General features: G+C 43.7%; 1 protein-coding gene across 2 annotated transcripts in view; it reads left to right on the forward strand.

Annotated features, from left to right (window-relative positions):
- The window catches only part of Pxb (putative Hedgehog signaling attenuator pxb), a 442218-nt gene that overhangs the window by 110034 nt on the left and 314018 nt on the right, over positions 1-18166 (forward strand). The window contains exon 1 of one of the 2 annotated variants that reach the window (XM_077419087.1): positions 12509-14896. The exons of the other annotated variant lie outside the window; for it this stretch is intronic. The gene's annotated coding sequence lies outside the window, so the exon portion shown is untranslated. Of the gene's footprint in view, positions 1-12508; positions 14897-18166 lie in introns of those variants that run through there. 2 annotated transcript variants of the gene reach the window in all.

Genomic DNA, 18166 nt, shown 5'->3' on the forward strand with positions numbered 1-18166 from the left:
CGCCAGCGCGAATGGCTGCGTCGGTTGAAATGATAATGAGCTATGGAAATGTAATGATACCCAAACAGCGTGTTTTAGGGGTGACGATATTCAACAGGAGAGTGGAAAACCGTACGCGAATACGAGAATCCGCGTTAATTAGCGAGATTATACAGAAAACTGTACGTGAATCCATGAAGTTCTGAAAATTTCAGGAAATTGATGAGCATCGTTGTTTCGTCCCCAATGCGTTCGTAATAGTTTCATAAATCCTAACTAAGGGCAAAAAAAAGTGTGCAAAAAATTTTAAATTATAAGTTTGGCAGTTTTAAAAGTTTACATAATTCAATATATTATAATTTTATTTGAAATGTATCATAGGTAATCGTTCTCAAACTTATCTCTTGATTTTTTGCCGACTACTTAGGTTGACTATTTATTTTTTATATCTCAATTTTCTTATAAAATCTCTGCAAAATTTGTAAATTCGAACCCTCCGTGCTTCGTATATATAAAAGGTTACACGTGCGAGCTTTTTTCCCGTGTTCGCTTTCTTGTTGGAGAATTTAATTTCGAGGCCTAGAACGTACCCCCTGTGTTTCTACTACCCTGTCGGATAAGGAGAGGGGAACGGCAAAATATGGCACGGAACGATACAAATATATAAAGCCGCCCGGGCTCGCAATTTTCCGCGAGATACCGGAGGCGTACACCCTCCGCGTTTTAGAATCCGCGCCACGCCGCGCTCTGCGAACGACCGCCCGTAGATTTTTTAATATGACGCAGCATAGGTTCCTGATTGCCCGCCATAAACCTTTTATATACTCCTCTACATATTAAGAACGTACTTACCAGCCCGCTCGCCGTCCCCCATGACGTGAGGGCCCCGTGACTGGTTTCCTAGCATTTTGCTCCCCTATTTTCCCTCTCGAGTTCTTCCATCGAAGAAAGCCGAAGTCTCTGGTTGGATCATCGAAAAAAATCAAAATTTTCTTAGAACAAATTTTACGATAAACCTATAAACATATCGATATCAAGCTGTATAAGAAGCATACGTATATTACATATTTTATAGCACTATAACAATATTATAGTGCTATATAAAATTTGTTAATCTGATACACACACACACACACACACGTCTAATCGTCAGTATGTCGATGAACGAAATTTCGGAAGTACAGAGATAGACAGCAAGCCTCTACTCAATTTGATTATTTTCAATTTTGTAGAAGCATTTCGACTTTTCAATCCGCGAGGAGCGTACGTAAAAAAATAGGGAAGAATATAAGGAGAAAGACATATGATTCTCCGATTTTAAAGTGTCTGTATATATCCGCGTGTGTGAAGCTGGTAAAAATCGGAGGGCTTTCTTGTGAGTGTCATAAGCGTCGACATCGTGACTCGTTGATGTCGACGACGACGACGGGGAACTCGGCGACGTCAACCTGGTTCTTCTTCATGTACTCCGCAAAATTACACGGTAACTTTACCAGCGCATTTTGACGTTACGCACGAGGCGAAACTCGCTCTCGCTCGTTCGCGTTACAGGCATACTTTACCACCGCAGTTTTTTTCCGCGGGCGAAAAGTTTTCCAACGTACTCTTCGGGGAGCATCTCCGAGGAGGGAGGGAAATCATAGCGCGCGTTGTTGGGAAATTATATGAAACGCCACCATTCGCATGAGGAGGCATCGTCAGGAAAGTTCGGAGCTACGTTTCCCTCGGAGAAGCAAAGCGAATTGCTACATTATTTCATACTGCAACAGCATATCGATTCCCTTTTTTTATTGAGAGAAAGTTACTAGTGCAGAAGTTTTAACGATATTCTTGCATTGACCAACCTTTCAATTTGCTTTGTCGTGGGATTAAGAGAGGACTTAAATTTCAGAATTTTACATTAATTTATTGAAGTTTCAATCATGATCTTTTTAGCATTGACCTCACATTAGAGAAAGAGAGAAATATTTTCTGATATTAAAAAAATATATATATTTGATTTCTAAATGTGTATATGCATGTGTGGATATATTTTCCAAACTATTATGATATTTAAAGATACATTGCGTATATGCATGTATCGTTTAAAATGATACAACTGCAGAGATCATCGAAAAATTAATCGCGAGGCTACTTTTAAAGCGGAATTTAATATGGTGACCGGCAGAGGAAATCGTCGCGTCTCACATCTCTCGTCGAAAAGTTTATCGCCCCGAAGTGCATTAACTCTGTTCTCGTAAGCCCGATTACGCGCGAAGGCGCGCGTACATCGGTTTCGTCGGTGACGAGCGCCCGCGGGGAGGAAATAACTGCCGGATTTTCGTCACAGAATCGTCTTTTTTTTCCTCTCCTTTCCAACCGCTCTTGCCATCGACCAGTTGCTGTCCCGACCACTGACGGCAGCCGCGAAAGTTTTCGCCGTTGTTCCACACCTCGTCGGTCGCCGCGTTGCACCGGACGGTGTAGTTGCGAAAGTTACCCGGTGCGAATACCAATTCGCACTATTAATAATGCGCTCGTTGCGAGGAAACTACAAGCGCAAGTGACTGCATTTGTGCACGCTCGTGTCCATTATTCTTGCGTCGCGAATCTCCGTCAAACGCGCATTGAACCGCATTGTGAGAGATAAAGATTGCATTTGTCCAAATCCCACGAAATAGATTTAATGGATTTATTTTGATTTGTAGAAAGTCTACTGAAAAGAAAGTTTTTAGATACTAATTAACAATCCGTACGGTAAAGTACGAGAGTAAAGAAAATATTAGATACGATTCAAGTCCTTAGGACTTTTTGCGATAATGAGAAGAGAGAATGAAATCCCTGCATGATTCTGAGAGCTCAGACCCGACGTGTGTACATTCCGGAGTTAATATCGCAAAAGACGGAAAGATCGCGTAATAAGGTGCAAGTCCGTGCCGGCTGTCCGAAGCGCCGTTGGCGAATTGATAATACCTTTCTCTTCCTCAGTGTAATGACATTCCTGCGGCACGTGGCGACCCGGGGCACCCATGCCCATCTATAAACACACGTATAACCTGCCGCGAGATCTCTCTGGATAGTCACGTGGCTGGGATCTCATCAAACTTTCATCCTTCGCGCGAGAAGACACAGCACGCCCTGCGGTGCACCGTTTCCTCCCTCTCTCCCTTTTCCCTTCTGTTTCATCCCCCCGTTGCATCTCGCATTAATGCATCGCCACGGGACATCGCTGGCATATTGCTGTTACTCGTGCCGTTACACTCGGTTCACCGCCTGTCTCCCCTTTGCGTCTATCTCTCTTCGCAGCGGCGTCCCCGTCCAGGGGCGTAAACTACCGAAAAGTAATTACGTGTGTAACACACATCTTTTTTCTACGTTAGATTATGGATTTTTTTACTAAACGAATTAAAGAAATAACAATCGTGATTAGAAGTTACATTCGATATCCCTGTTGCATTTTCTTGTATCCCTGTTTAAGATGAGAATAGAGGCGCCTATGCGATGTGTGCCCTTCCCTGTCGCGCGAGCGACATTAAATGGGGCCCATAAAAGCGGACGCGCGTCGCACAATACCGTGCTTTCGTCGTCGCGGGGGGCGGCCGGTTATTAAAATCGCGGCCAGGATTACGAGATCGGGGGCGACATTAAGGACATTAATCACGCGCGTGTAAACGGGGGCTCCTCTCGAGGACGCGTTCCCGCTCGAAATTGAGGCTTGGACGAGCAGTCTCCGGCTAACTCGCGGCTAATTTCTTTCGATTAGGGTCGGCCATCAGCCTGGGGGGTTGAAAGGCAGCTTTTTTCGCGCATGCGGCTTAATGATCTCGGAGAAATTGCTATCTGTTTGTCAACAATTAACATTGTAATTAACATTGTTCTTCTCTCTACTGCATTCTTTACATTTTAATCATGCAACATTTTTAACTTAGGAAACCAGCGTTCTTGCATTTCGGCGTAAACGCAAAAAACTATTTACGCGATTCATGAAGCGATTAATCTGGTATGAATAACGAATGGTGATTTAATGCAGCGCGGCGAAAAGCATCGGCACGAATTAATATTATCTAATAACAAAGTTCTTCCAGGCGCGGCGGAAGTCATTAAAGTTGCATTCTCATTAAGGAAACGTTACGGAATGTAACCGTGTTATGGAAAACCTATTTCCGTATCTATCTGACAATTTGCATAATTCCACGCTCGGCTCTCTGATTCACTCTCTAGATTGAAACTGCGTCGCACTTAAGGCAATAGAAATTGATGGTCGCTGGTATGAACGAACGCAATTTGTATTGCCCGTTTTTCGTCCGCAATACCGACGAATATATTTTTTTTTGTAAAATCGTAATTAACGTTGCAATTACCCTTTGTTATTCCAATCATTTTTGTATTATTAGTAGGTAAGAGTTGCTACGAGTTGTTCATGCGTTCCATGATGTCAAACGTAGCATTGCTCAAAAGAGTTGTTAATCATGTAAATTATTTATGTAAAGTCACGTCAATTGCGTCACGCTAAAACGCGAAAAGAACATTTCGAGGATGCGATTTGCTGCATAAAATTGCAGTACAGTCGAAAAGCACATAAATTTGTTGAGCTGACATCTTTAGCTTGTGTAACATTACAAAGATGCAAAATTTTATATCTTGCTATCTGAGCTGTCTCGTTAATATATTAAATCGTTTTGTGCTATTATATATATACTGTTGATCTAATTTTCCATTTTAAAAGATCATATCTCAATTACTCTCTGTAGATCTATGTCGATTCCGCGGTAAGAATATGTCTTTATTTTCTTCTTGCTCGAGCTCATCCCACGAGATGATTTAATGGAACGTATCATCATTCGTATTTCGCTCATTTGGATACACGCGGAAACATGGCACATGCAAGACATCTTTAGCGCCAAGCGAAAACTTTTTACATGACATCTGGTGAACGCAGACGCCGTCGCGCCAGGGAATATTGTAGGCGGTAGTAGTTGCCTCCAGTTCGCGCCGAGAGTCGTAACGCGACATCTGTTTGGAATGAGCGAGCGACGGGGTTGAGGGAAAGGGAAGGTGCATGAAGACGCGGGAAAAGGGGTAGGCGGAAATGCAAAGGGAAACGCGAGAGAGGAAAGGAGAGGGGAGGGGAGGGGGTAGTTTTTCGGGCGCTCGAAGAGACGCGCTCCTGAGGAGCAAGAACACGAAGAGAGAACCGCCCGACATCGCATTATCCAGTCTGAAAGACATTATATTCGCGTTGTGCGCGAGCACGATTGCGCTCGCTCCTCTGACTGGCTCGAGTGGTTTCGACTGGTGGAATACTGCTCGCTGCAGGCGTGTTTGTACACTCGGCACGACTGCGCAAAAACAGCGACGATCACTTATTTCAACGCCTGTAGAATAAAGTTGAAAATAGAGTTCAAATTCGACTGTATATTCGGCTAGTTAGAAATTTTTAAAAATCACATTTATGACTGAAGACGAATAGATAATATTTTGTGATTAATTTTGAGTAAAATTTATTTTAAGGACAATTAGATATATTTCTATTACATTTATTTATTATTTCTGTAATTCTTATATGAAGATTTGTAAAATAATGAAGAACGCCGGGTCTTCGAAAGTCTTTGACTTGTTAAATAAAAAAGTATTCCGAAGATAAAGAATCTATATAGCTGCGCGGGATTAATCGCGGTCGGTGCGAGCGAGTTTTCGTAGATTTGATTGTAGGTAAGGCTCGAATTTATATCTTCGTTAGCCCCGCAACCGTCTTCAAATATTTCTGCTCCAATCTAACCGAGTGCGCGAGGATTAATTCGAACGCGTCGGCTAATTTAATTACGAGTGCGGCAGGTCGTTTCTGTTCGCGTCGAACGAAACGGCACGGAAGATTTGCCCTTTCGCAGAATCATGATTTCGGAATGGTCGGCGAAAATGGGGATTCGACTAATCCGAGCGAATGACGGAAAGAGAGATAGCGGAAATCGAGCGGGTTTCGGGGCGCAGGATAGACGAGGTAGAGGAAGCCGCGGCAGGATGTGGAGGACCGAAGGACGAGTCGCCAACTGTCGCGGTGCCGGTAGCCTCGTCGGATAATCGCGAGGCTAAACTTTCTCCATAAATCACGAAACGGTACGCGGATATATACCATTGCTTCGAAAACGGACGGAAGAAGATGGCGCGGAGGGGTTGGGGGAAATGGCAGGACTCAAAGTTGAGCACGGATCGCTGAGAATATAATGGATATTAATGTCTCCGCTATGCTGATTTCGTCCGTGCCGCATCGCACGTATACGAGAGATCCGAAGAAAGGCATAATCTGCTTATTCGGTATATCCGGCAGATGCGAAGATGCGTCTTTCGAGTTTCTCCAGAAAAAATTACCGTATTAGAGTAGGCTTAATTCGGAAATTAATGCGAATTTATATAACTTTTAGTGTGAAAGAGAATATGAACAGTAGATGATCAATACTGTTGTACTCTTCTATCCTTCCGTCATAGAAGCTCCCATTTTTGTTCAAGGTATATTATCATGTATGAGAATACGTGTACTCGATGTAATTTGACATGTGTGATTGAGAAGGTAAAGAAAACTCTCTCCCTTCCTCTTTCTCCGTCTGTTTTGTCGAAGCTTAGGATGGCGAGATATCGAACAAGGAATCTGCCGATGAACAACGAGATACTGTCGTGTGCAGAGAATCGCGACACGTCCGAAAATGCACGGGGAAATAAGAGCGCAACGACCATCGCCAAGGGCTCTTTCGTTTCTGTCGGGGAAACGCGGAGCGTACCACCATCACGACACTCGAGGGATGGTTTGTTCCCGCAGGCTATATCAGTTATTTCGCTATTTTCGCCGTGGTGCCCGATGGGCGTGTCTACGGTTTTGCCGCTCCTTTTCCGATGGTTCGCTCGTTCGCGAGAACGCACGTTACAAGGTGTACGTTATCGTTGTATCGCGAAAATCATCACGACTGCTATTTCGCCGGACGCGGATAATGATGAGAAAGACGACAACGGCGATGCGGTATGGAATACGGTACGACAATATCTTCGGCAACGAGAAACTATTGTGCTCCTTCGGACGTTTATCTGATTCGATGCGACGCGACGTCGTTTACGTCATAGCGGCATCGCGTGTATATGTATGCATGTGGGTGTATGTGTGTGTGTGGGCGTGTGCGTGTATGCATGTATGGATATATATATATATATATATATATATATATATATATATATATATATATATATATATATATATATATATGTGTACGTAATGCATAGCAAATACATCGAACCGAAGACATGGCAAGTATTACTGCAGTAAGGTGAGAGCATTGTGATACTGCGGACACGGATTAGGTTCGATATAAACTTAGATAACATGTGAAATAGGAAATAGGAATATGTATATCTTATAAGACCATAATATTGTCATACATATACATTCCGAACGATAAATCCACATGTTTAATCAGTTAACATCGATAATTGATTTAACTTTTGTTGTTATTAAGCATTCTTCTATTCTAAATCACTTTAAATCACTGTAAATTTATTGCGAAAAATATCACCCCAGTCAGGGTTTGAACCTGGATCTCTCTACAATCCGTGAGACGGACAAATAATTTTCACACAGTTTACAGAATTGGGAAAAATATATAAAATTCATACAGATTTATTATTTGTAGGCTACCAAGATTCAGTTCGAAAATGGCGTCTTTTCTAATTAATTGTAAGATTCATATTGATTTAGTTTCACTTATTGTTGTTTTAACAAAGAGAGAATTACAAATTAATAACATATAAAACATTTATGAGATATAGAATGATGTATCTAAAAAAGATTTGAAATTTAAATCCGTTGAGAATTCTATATTGCATACTAATAGTATAAAACAAACACCACAGAAAGATTAAGAAAGTCCAAAAGTTAAGTTTCAAAATTTGAAATCCAAATAGCATAAAATTTAAAATTTTTAAATTTCTGAGATTACAGAGTCCAATGAGTCTTCTAGAATTTAACAAATCCGCGAGTTCGACAATTTCGCAATCTGACGATCTTGAAACTCATAAAATCGACATATTCAAGGTCCGAGCGTATAAAATGCAGGCATCGAAAATCTTATGAATGCGCATATGCACCATTTCGAGATGTGAATCTTTTATTAAAATGTTAGATGGCACAGCATGAGAGCATGAGAGAACGGTCTCGTCAGCGAATAATGTTACGGTTTGGCGTTTGGTTGAGAATTCCGGAAGATTACAGGAGCATGTTAGTTATGTTGAATTGCAGCAGTTTACGCGATCTCTTTTTCTTTCTTTCTTCTTCTCCTTCTCTCTCTCTCTCTCTCTCTCTCTCTCTCTCTCTCTCTCTCTCTCTCTCTCGGATGCTCAAGGATCGAGTTAGGAGAATGGGCGATCGTGACAATCGTATCGCCCGCACTTTCGTTCGCCCTCCGGGTTAACGTCCACCTTCTATTTTCCGCGAAGCGAATTAGGTACGAATAGCGATCTCAGTTGCCTTCAAACCCTTTCCGCAAATGCTCTTGGCGTGGCTCAACTTTGTCCCCGGCTCTAAGCTCGTTCGGGTAATTTTATCGTCCGTCTGCCAGCCAGCTGGCCGGCTTCTGCTCTTTCGTGACAACTAATTTATTTGGTCGCGAGAGCAACCAACGGAGGAAAGGAGAGGGAGATAAAAGTAGAGAGAAAGGGTGAAAGAAGAGAGAAAGAGAGAAAAGGGTGAGATTGAGACGAAGAGGTAAAACGCAAAGGGTTGCCGCGAGAAATCGATACAGCGCTCTTCCAGATTTTATCCCCTTTCTCCGCGCTCTTGTTCTACCCTCTCTTCTATGCTCTTTCTATTTCTCTCTTTCTCTTTCTCTCTTCATCGTTCCGCCTCAATCGGCGTAGAGAAAAGTTTCCGTACAGACGCTTAGTTACAGCGGCTTCCGCGGATAATCCTTCCGCCAATTTCGCGAAATTATGTTCCACGCGGTCTTAGCTAGGGTTTCAATAAGGCGAGGCGTGGGCTGCGCATGGGCCACGAAGAGCGAAGTTAAGTAACACAATCCGCTCCCTAACTAGATATAATTCCTGCAAGTAATTCGTGAGAATTTTGCGATTGCTCGAAGGAGCCGTTACTTGAAAAAGAATTCCCATTCGACGAAATATCGTCTTTCCTGCTTTTCACTATATTTCATTTGGTGCACGTGGATGTGTTGCTTTATCGCCGAATGTCGCAGGAGCTGGTGTACGCGAGATTCTTTTTCAGATCAATTAGTTCACCGGGAGAGATGAGAAGCCTTCTACACGGACTTCCAATAACTGAATTCGGACTTTTGCGGATAATCCTCTTGCCAATTGCGCAAAATTATGTCACTCAGCCTTAACTGAGACTTCAATAGGAAAATGCGACATTGTGAAAGTTCCACGGAGACAAAAGGCCACGGCGCAGTTGCGTCCATTGTTGAAAGTTGCTTAACAGTCGAGTTTATATCGAGCGATAGAATTGCCGTAATCGGGTGCGCGCGATCAACTATAAATTCTCCCGGACAGGATAATTTGTGAAAATATTATAGTATTTGGTAAGCATCGAATCTTTGCAAATTATTCCCCAGTTTTTCGGACAGAGAATATAATCGGATTCCAACGGCTTAGTATTAATAAGCAACGTAATTAATATAAACGTGGATTACATCGATATCGCATCATTGCGCGGTGTTATTGCCTGCAAATAAATGTGATTAATATCAAACATAAATTGCAAGCATTAACGCGGATCGAGTGCAATTTTCAGATGTATGAACGATGGAAGAAAAAAAATGAGTGGAAATAGTTTTAATATAATAAACTAGATTTTTTGTGGAGAAAGTATAACTAATCAGTTTTTACGATTTTGTATATATAATAGTACCTAATATAATAAATATATGTAGTAATATATTTAAAAAATGGCAGTCGTTAATTCTCTATCGTTGACATTTTGATGCATTTTTCAGATTTTGGTTGTTTTACATTAATTCTATTCGGAATATAATGTTGACAAAAAGCATTAATTGAAAGACAACTGTTTAATTTGTTTCCGTATAAAAAAATTGATATATTAAGATGTTACATAATGATTTTACATAAAAACTGTCAAATTAAAATTCCCTGTCGTAAATTCCCATTCGTTGCGACTTCGCGCTTTTCGCGTTTGCGCGCTTGAATCGACAGTCAGACGTTGATGCAGTTTCCTCCGGGAGATTGAAAAGTACTTCGGGAGCTGATTTCAGAAAGTCGCGCAGGGAGACGCGCGCCAGAGATGAGATATCAAAATTGTTTTAAAGTCCCGATCGAGTTGACGAGTCTTTACCGTGTGGGGTCTCGGGAGGCGGATTGAGAAGTCCTATCGAGGACGACGGCGCCGCGGCGCGGCGTAAGTTCCACCCTCTTACGACCCCCGAGACAGGATCCCGAAGACGTTTCCGCCTCCGCCGACGAAATAGGCTGTATATCCTCGAGCAACTTTCGCCTGTTTCGCCATCCTTGGCAATCCTCTCATTTACGGAAGTTACCACGAATTTCGCGTTCTCTCGCGTCTCTCAGGAGGGACGATGCTTTTCTTTAGTCTGTTACGAACGTTATTTGTCAATAATATTAGCGAGGAGGTACGTCGCGCTTTGTTCTTAACCGTCGAATTTCCTACGAAAGAGATAAAGCAGAGTTTGATAATTAAATCAGACACTGCACTAGTAAACTCGTTACTCGCACGTTGTTACGCGCCCACGTAATTTATAATATCTCAATAAGAATATATTCCGCTAGGACATTAAGAAAACAGAATACTTTTGCTAATTTTATTTCAAGTTCTTCCTCTTGATGCTAATTTATTTGACACCTTAGAGACAGTGATACTCGATCGTGTCGGTGTTTCCACGTACGCGCGTGGATGTAAATTACAGATTTCGTAAATGTGAAAGGGTCGAGCGTACATCTTCCTTATTCATGACGAGGGACCGCGTCTGTGCAGCGTCGGACTTTCGTACGTGTCGCCGTTACGACTGTCGGGAGTAAAAGCCAGAGTCGTTTGACGTGGGCGTAGTGCCACACAAGGGCCACACGCGCTTTATGGCGCGGCTGCTACACTTCTAATTGTGTGCCACCTCCGCCACCAAAACCGCCGATAGAGGGGTCCAGGAACGTCGGGACATCTACCTCGCCGTTTCCCGTGCCCGTAAAACGTGCTTTCTATGCAAACGCGGCACTAAAAAGTCGCGCCCTAACCGTCCCGTTCTCCGTTTATCTAGCCGAGAAGGATTGTTTTTTAACCCGCGTACGGCCGAAGAGCAAAATAGATAACGAAAATTGGATCGAATATTGACCCGAACGAAAAAGTTCGCCAATACTCGATATTATTTAAAAATGTGTTCTTTCGAGACCCATAAATATATCGTGAATTTGCAGCTGTATATCATGTGAATTTGCAGTTCGCTAAAAATACAGGAGACAGGATGTGTCGACGGTTTTAAACAGTCTTTTGTTTGTTTTATGCGAATATAAAAGATTTTATAATGCACTAAAATAATGCATAATGAATAGAAAAAAGAAATATCTTTTATGTCACATAGTGACTATTCCGTTTTGATCGTCATGGATAAACCTAGAAATAATTTTTTGTAACAACAAATCTAAGCTTAACGGAATTGTATTGTTTTAAATCTTAAATTAAAGGTAAGACCTGCACCACGCGTAGATAAGGCCTTATTTAAAAAAAAAAAAAAACATTGATCGTTTCGAGCAATGCTTTTTGATCCTCGTAGAGTTTGAGGTCAGCATCCGTGTTCAATCTCGCGCATCCCGAGAGAACGAAGGGCGGCATTTGAGAAAGGGAACGTCAGGCGAGCGAGCGAGCGAGTGGTCGACGAGAGAGGGGTGAAAAAGTTGAGAAAGCAGCCGAAACCGGGAGGTCAAAGGATGGGGTGATAGCGGAGCGCCAGGGGTTGCTCGACGAATTCGGAGGAACCTTTTAGTCCCGGCGGGACCGCGCCAGAACAGATTATCCGTCCATTATTTCAGGGTAGGCGCAGCGGTCGACAACGGGGAGAGGATGGTAGAATAGGAAGGGCAATGCGGGGCCCGCTGCAAAAGCGACTAGGGCGGTTAGCCTGATGGAAAGCTGCGTAGTGCGGGGGATGGGGGGAGCGATCCTTTAGCAAATCGAAGACCCCGGTATGATAGAAATCCCCTCGTGACGATCGTGACTCGCGAGTGACGCGGGCGAGCATTCGCGATCTCTCGCGCGAATTCTCGCCTCGCGACGTGGAGAAGAGAGCACAATTAATGCCGTCGGTCCAGCTTTCGAACTCGCGGCTGCGCGCACAGCACTCCTTCTTCGTCCTCTCTCTCTCTCTCTCTCTCTCTCTCTCTCTCTCTCTCTCTCTCTCTCTCTCTCTCTCTCTCTCTCTCTCTTTCGCCCTCTCGTCCTCTAGCCATCCACCTCTTTCGCGCACCTACACCCCGCCGGGCCTCCGCCACCCTCTCACATCGGCGGGGGTGGCTCTCGTTGCCGCGGTCCCGAGCCTCTCAGTCGCGCCGAGAGCCCGCTTCGTTGCGGGGTGACCTCTCCTCTACCTCGGCGAAGGTGTCTCCTCCGCGCCGGGTCCTTCTCTCGGAGTTCGTCGTCGGGTGCTCGCGCGAGCGGACGGCCATTCGGACCGCGAATTCGACGTCAGCGCACGAGAATTGAATAACTGCAGCGACAACGTTTACCAAGAGCCACGCATTCATGGTTGAGCAAGTCTCGGGTGATTGCTCTACGATCCTTTCCTTTGGAGGATCTCGCCGCTCTTCAAGTCTTCAAGGCTCCATTGAAAATCTTCATCGGTAATCTGCAAATCCTGCGAGGAACATCGAGAGACGTAACGCGAGAGCTTGGAATCGATCCGCTGAGACATTTCCGGGGCTCGAGTTCATTAAAGTTGATTAAAGCTGGCTCGGTGTCGATGAAGACGAATGAGGCATGTTTACATTCACCGTATGCGGTACTCAATCGGGAGGAAGCGTATGCACACGTGAAGATTGATACGTAGCTTGGGTTAGATCGCGTAACCCGAAGATCAAAACGTAGAAAAATAGACGCCGTGAAGAATTTAATATTTTGCGTAGATACTCCACAAAGAATTCGCCGTTTGAATGCTTTCGACATTTTATACAGAAACGTAGACGTCATGAAGAATTTGTATTCGAGAACTTGACGTTCCGTGTAAGGAAACAGGCGCTGGAAAGAGCGCGCGATGCAAGGGCTCGACGTTTTCCCTTAGGGACATGGCGAACAGCGTGAAGTGTATTTTAAAGATTTAAGATTTTCTGCGCGATCTGCTTCGAGAGGTACCTATACATCTAATACATCGTTCTGTTCCGCATCGCGCGCGCCAAAACTATCTCGTCACGAAGAGTGCCTAATCGTCTATCGTAATTCGCGTTCAGACAATGTGAAAGTTCTTTAAAGACGACGATGATGACGGCAACGCCAATCATCGCGCACTCGGTACGGTAAATCGCGACTCACGTCAGTGATCTCTCACGGAGCGACGCATAATCTTCGTGTGCCCTTCGAAACGAGTCTGGATCGGAGAGAAAGGGAGTGACCGATCGATCGCCGTAATAAGGGAGCTTTCCGTAGAGGCGACGGCTTGAAGCACGCCCATCGTGCCGGAAAAAGGGCGCCTCTCGCGAAGAAAAGTGGACGACGACCCTCGTCTTCGCGAACGATCCTCTCGGGAGAGGGCATCGAGGCGCGTAAGAAGCCTCGTGAAGGACCGTTCTCGAGACAAACCGAGCCCTTTTCATCTGAGAAAATCACGGGCGGACTCGACGTCGAGTCCTCTCGATTGCTGCGACCCCGAGGAAGCGCGCGAGGACCTTGCAGGATTAATCCGACGGGAGCGTTGTGGATCGTTTAATATCTTGGACCTGGAACGGCTTTGTTGTACTTCGTCCCTTGTCGACGTGGTGGTCCTCGACGTGAAGTCTTCGTAATTCTTCGCTTATGTCGACGTGATGGTCCCTATTCTATCGCGTATATCGTTGTCCCGATCGTTACTGGAGCCGCGTACGAGATACCTCGAAGCCCATAATTAAGGATACAATTAATGGCCCGCCAATTAAATATAATTAACTCGATGGTTAGAACGCGGTGGCCACTGTCTGCCAATTAGCGCGTTAGCGCCTTATCGATCATCGGCCGCCTCGCGGCGCGCTTCGATTCGCCGATCGAGACAATAAGATCGATCGTAAGTGATCGCGGTCAACGGGTGTGCAAGGCCAGACATCGGAATGAAGAGGGAGAGAAGATAGTCTGAGCGAGTAAGAGAGCGATAATTTGAGCGAATGGAAACATCCGCTCGGCGAGAAGTTAGAGAATCGAGATAACGCGTTAACGAGGTACGATTAACGACCTCTTGAGGTCGATAAACGTGACGTTGCCTTCAGCGAACTCGAGCGATCCTCGGGAACGCTTTTCCACGTGACCGCTTCCGGTAAAAAGAGTTGTTCCTGAAATCGACTTTTATAGCAATATACATGAATCGCGTGAAGAGGAGGAAGCTCGTCAAGAATACCTAGAAACATAAGAATAGTTCCTCGAGCTGCGTCTGTCACCGTCAACGCGTTGAATCAGTTTACCGAAAGGCATCATTGGATAAATTGAATAGGTTTTCTGGACAGAAATTTTTTGCAAGATCGATTCGTTCCGCACGACAGTAATCCTCGTCGGACGATCTTCTTACCAATCTTTACTGCCAGCGTTTGGAAGTTGAAGATGCGATTTTGCGTGGCCTAAAGTCCATCGAGTCGAAAGTCATCGGAACTCTGGCAAGGCGAACCAGCGAGGAAAACGTCGCGAACGGAAGGAGGAACGGAGAATGCCGGCAGGGTGCACGTGACAAACGGGGCTTCCCTCCAGATTCGCACGGTGAGTCTCTCTTTTCTGTCTTCCTAGATTGTATGTACGTAGTTTTGAGCATGGATCGCTCGAAAAATGGAATGGATTTCGCGAGTTTCCGTATGAGTGGCTCGTCACGGCGATGCAGAAATTTCCCCATATGTGCCCGCGCGCACGAGATTCATCTCCGCACACTTCCGTTCGAAGGTATTTTCAGCGGCGTGAAAGCTTCCCCAGGTGGGGTTTGTATTCGCGTGTGTGTTGACGCGCTTACGCGAGACAGAGGTGATTGAGGCTCCTGGGTGAAGCGGAGAGTAATTAACGCTGCAACGCATAACGAGGCGCGTCTAAGTCGCGGCTGCACGCTATTGACGCAAATAACGATCCAAATTAATTTCGTACGCGTACAGAGCCGAGCGCGTGTCAGCACGGTTGCGGTAAAGCGTTGCTTAGAGCTCGCTTCGCGCGTCTCTTTTTCTTTGCGCTGTATTATGCTGTATTATGCAAGCTCGTTTAATTTTCCGTGTCTTTCATTTATAAACGTTCAAAGTGGAATATCCGACATCCAACGAAATGAATCTTGTTCCGTTTAATGAATACTCGCCGATGTTTTGCGATGCATTTTCATATATATATATTATATATATTCGAAGTTAGCTCGAGGTAAGAACAGAGCTGAGCGCAATGCAGGCGGGACTATCGATCTCGCACGCAGTGCCGATTAATTATTTCAACGACGATATAAGCCCGCAGCAGCTCGTAGGAAGGCACTCGACTGTCCCTCGGGGGACACCACGGCGGAAGCGTATAGTACCTACCTCGTAAGGCTCGGCTTTCGCCGTGGTTCGTAAAGCCGTGCTACGAACTGGGGGCTGTGTACCATACGAAGGTTCGGATTCTACGACGAGGCAATTTCGCCGCACCTGCGTCCGCGGGGGCAAGTCGACCGCGATATTAAGGGTCCCGTGTCCTCGCTCATTACGCCACCTGAGAAAACCGCATCGTACGTTCCGGCTTATCTCCATTAGGCGAACGGGAATTACTCGGGTCGAACCGCGTTGCACGAGCGTTCGTCCACATAACTCGCTTACGGGTTTACACAATACGCTCGTATATTCTCCTCATTGAAACCGCTTAAACCAGCATCTTATTCCGCGCTCGTCACTCTAAGGCGATATCTGAACCTTCGAATCGTTCGAAAGTAAGATGTATAATCAGATGTCTTTATAGAAAACATCACGATAAACTGCTTTCATTTATCTATATATAATGATGGAAGATAAATATTATTTTTTGTAAAAATGTATATACAGTTATATATTAATATATGCCATAATAATTTTATCAAAGAAAAAGAAGATACAAATGCGATACATTGGATATCACGTATGTATTGCCTGCACGAACAGTTCTGTAGGGGAATGTATATTTTAGAAAATTCGTATAGGAACCATTAATTTAAAGACGCTAATCTGAGAATTAGTTATTAGCACTAGAATTAAAAGATTATAACTGTGTGTTGAATGTAAAATTATTTCGGTTCCATGATCGAGTTTCACCACATGGTTATATGTTTTCTGCGGCATCGCGTCCCGACCTGAATAAAAGAAAAAAAGTTACCGAACGGCAGCGGGCACGCGGTGTCCTAAAAAAACGCTTCTTCTTAACGAGCGGGATCAGCGACAAAGTTCTGAATTATGTTCCAACTTCTGGAGTCGGTCGATCTACGTCGCACTTTACTTCACGTTCTGATCGTATTGCATAATGATGACCGCGCTGGCTAAGGAAGCGTCGTAACTTCGACTGATACAAAACGGTAGAAATTCTCTGATTAAGGACTTTTTTGCACCGACAGGAGATCGATGGTAGTTCGCTCACGGCGACGAGCGAACGATTATGGTGACGAATCACTTTATTTTCGATTCGAGTCGAACATGGAGACGATCGAAACGAAGAGATGATCTATAGACTGATTTGTCTCTACGAGGTTACCTAAAGGTGTCATTTATCGGCAGTTTTATCAATAACTAAAACTAAATGCAAGTATTTATTAATAAAATAATTATTTCTAAATATGTGAATCGAATTTTCTGATATTTTAATATTGTTACATAAAATTATTTAAAATTTTGTGTTACAAAAGTTCTATTCTGTCGACGTTGTTTTAATGAAATTCCATTGTATTGCAAATCAAACATTAAGAATTTTTATCTCTTTTTTTCACAGGCATCATTGATTGTAGAATTAATTAACTTCAGTTTCAGATTGTTATTACTCTAATAGGCGTTTTTCCTCAGATCGAGTTTAGCAAAAATTCTTCTTGTAACAAAGCGATCTTATTACGTTTGATTTGCTTTACTTGTCGTGTTATCTTTCAATCGACGTAATAGTAGACTCATTTATTACTTTTATTCACTTTTTAATTAAATAATAATTCACCAAATAATGATGGAAATAAATGGCCAATTATATATTGTCTAATAATCCGGTAAAAGCAACACTTCAAGAGGAACACTCGAGCACTCTCGCTATAAATTCTTGTAAAAAGCGAACTTGAATAATAAAATTCCCCGGCTCGACGATAACTTCGCGTTTACATAAAACTTGGCCAAGCAAACAACAGCGTGGAATTTTTAATTTATCGAGCAAACGCGTACCATGAGACTTTTAGTCGTCCATGTTCAGCGAATTGTATAGCGTGGCCGACAAAATTCTACGTCGGCGTTAAAAATTGGAGCGTATTACTACGCGCATGCCGGCCATCATATTTTCGTTTATTCCGGGGCCAGATAAGCGTGAAAGAAAATTAACATGTCGATCTCTCATTAACGCCATCCATAATCGATACTCGGAGTACGGTCGTCGTTGCCGACATCGAAAATAAATGCGCGCTTGCCCCGCGTCTCGAAATGAGCGGTGTCGTAATCGAAAAGTGTTCGTACGACAGGCAGGAAATAATAAGTCTTCCTAAACAGTCCTGTTTACAAGCTTTTTTACGCGGCAATCGGATTTCTCGGGACACTGCCGCATGTCTAACTTCTTGCGGTACTTTCCGCCCGGCATTTCGTTAGCGTCCAGAAATCGAGGGGAGCTTAACATAAGAAACAGATAATCTTCTTTAGTTACTATGTAAACGCAGATTTTTATATATGTATATTTTTAATTTATTTTTTCTTGATATTTTTTATGCTGTTTTGAAGACGTTAACCTTAATTCGTGAGTGCAGAATAAATCAAGTAAAACCATTCATAAAAAACCACACAAACTCTTGTTAATTTTAGAATCAAATTTATTTTTTCA

This window comes from Temnothorax americanus, unplaced genomic scaffold (genome assembly GCF_048541705.1).
Source record: "Temnothorax americanus isolate GAGA-0224 unplaced genomic scaffold, ASM4854170v1 Scaffold51, whole genome shotgun sequence".
NCBI classification, from domain to species: domain Eukaryota; kingdom Metazoa; phylum Arthropoda; class Insecta; order Hymenoptera; family Formicidae; genus Temnothorax; species Temnothorax americanus.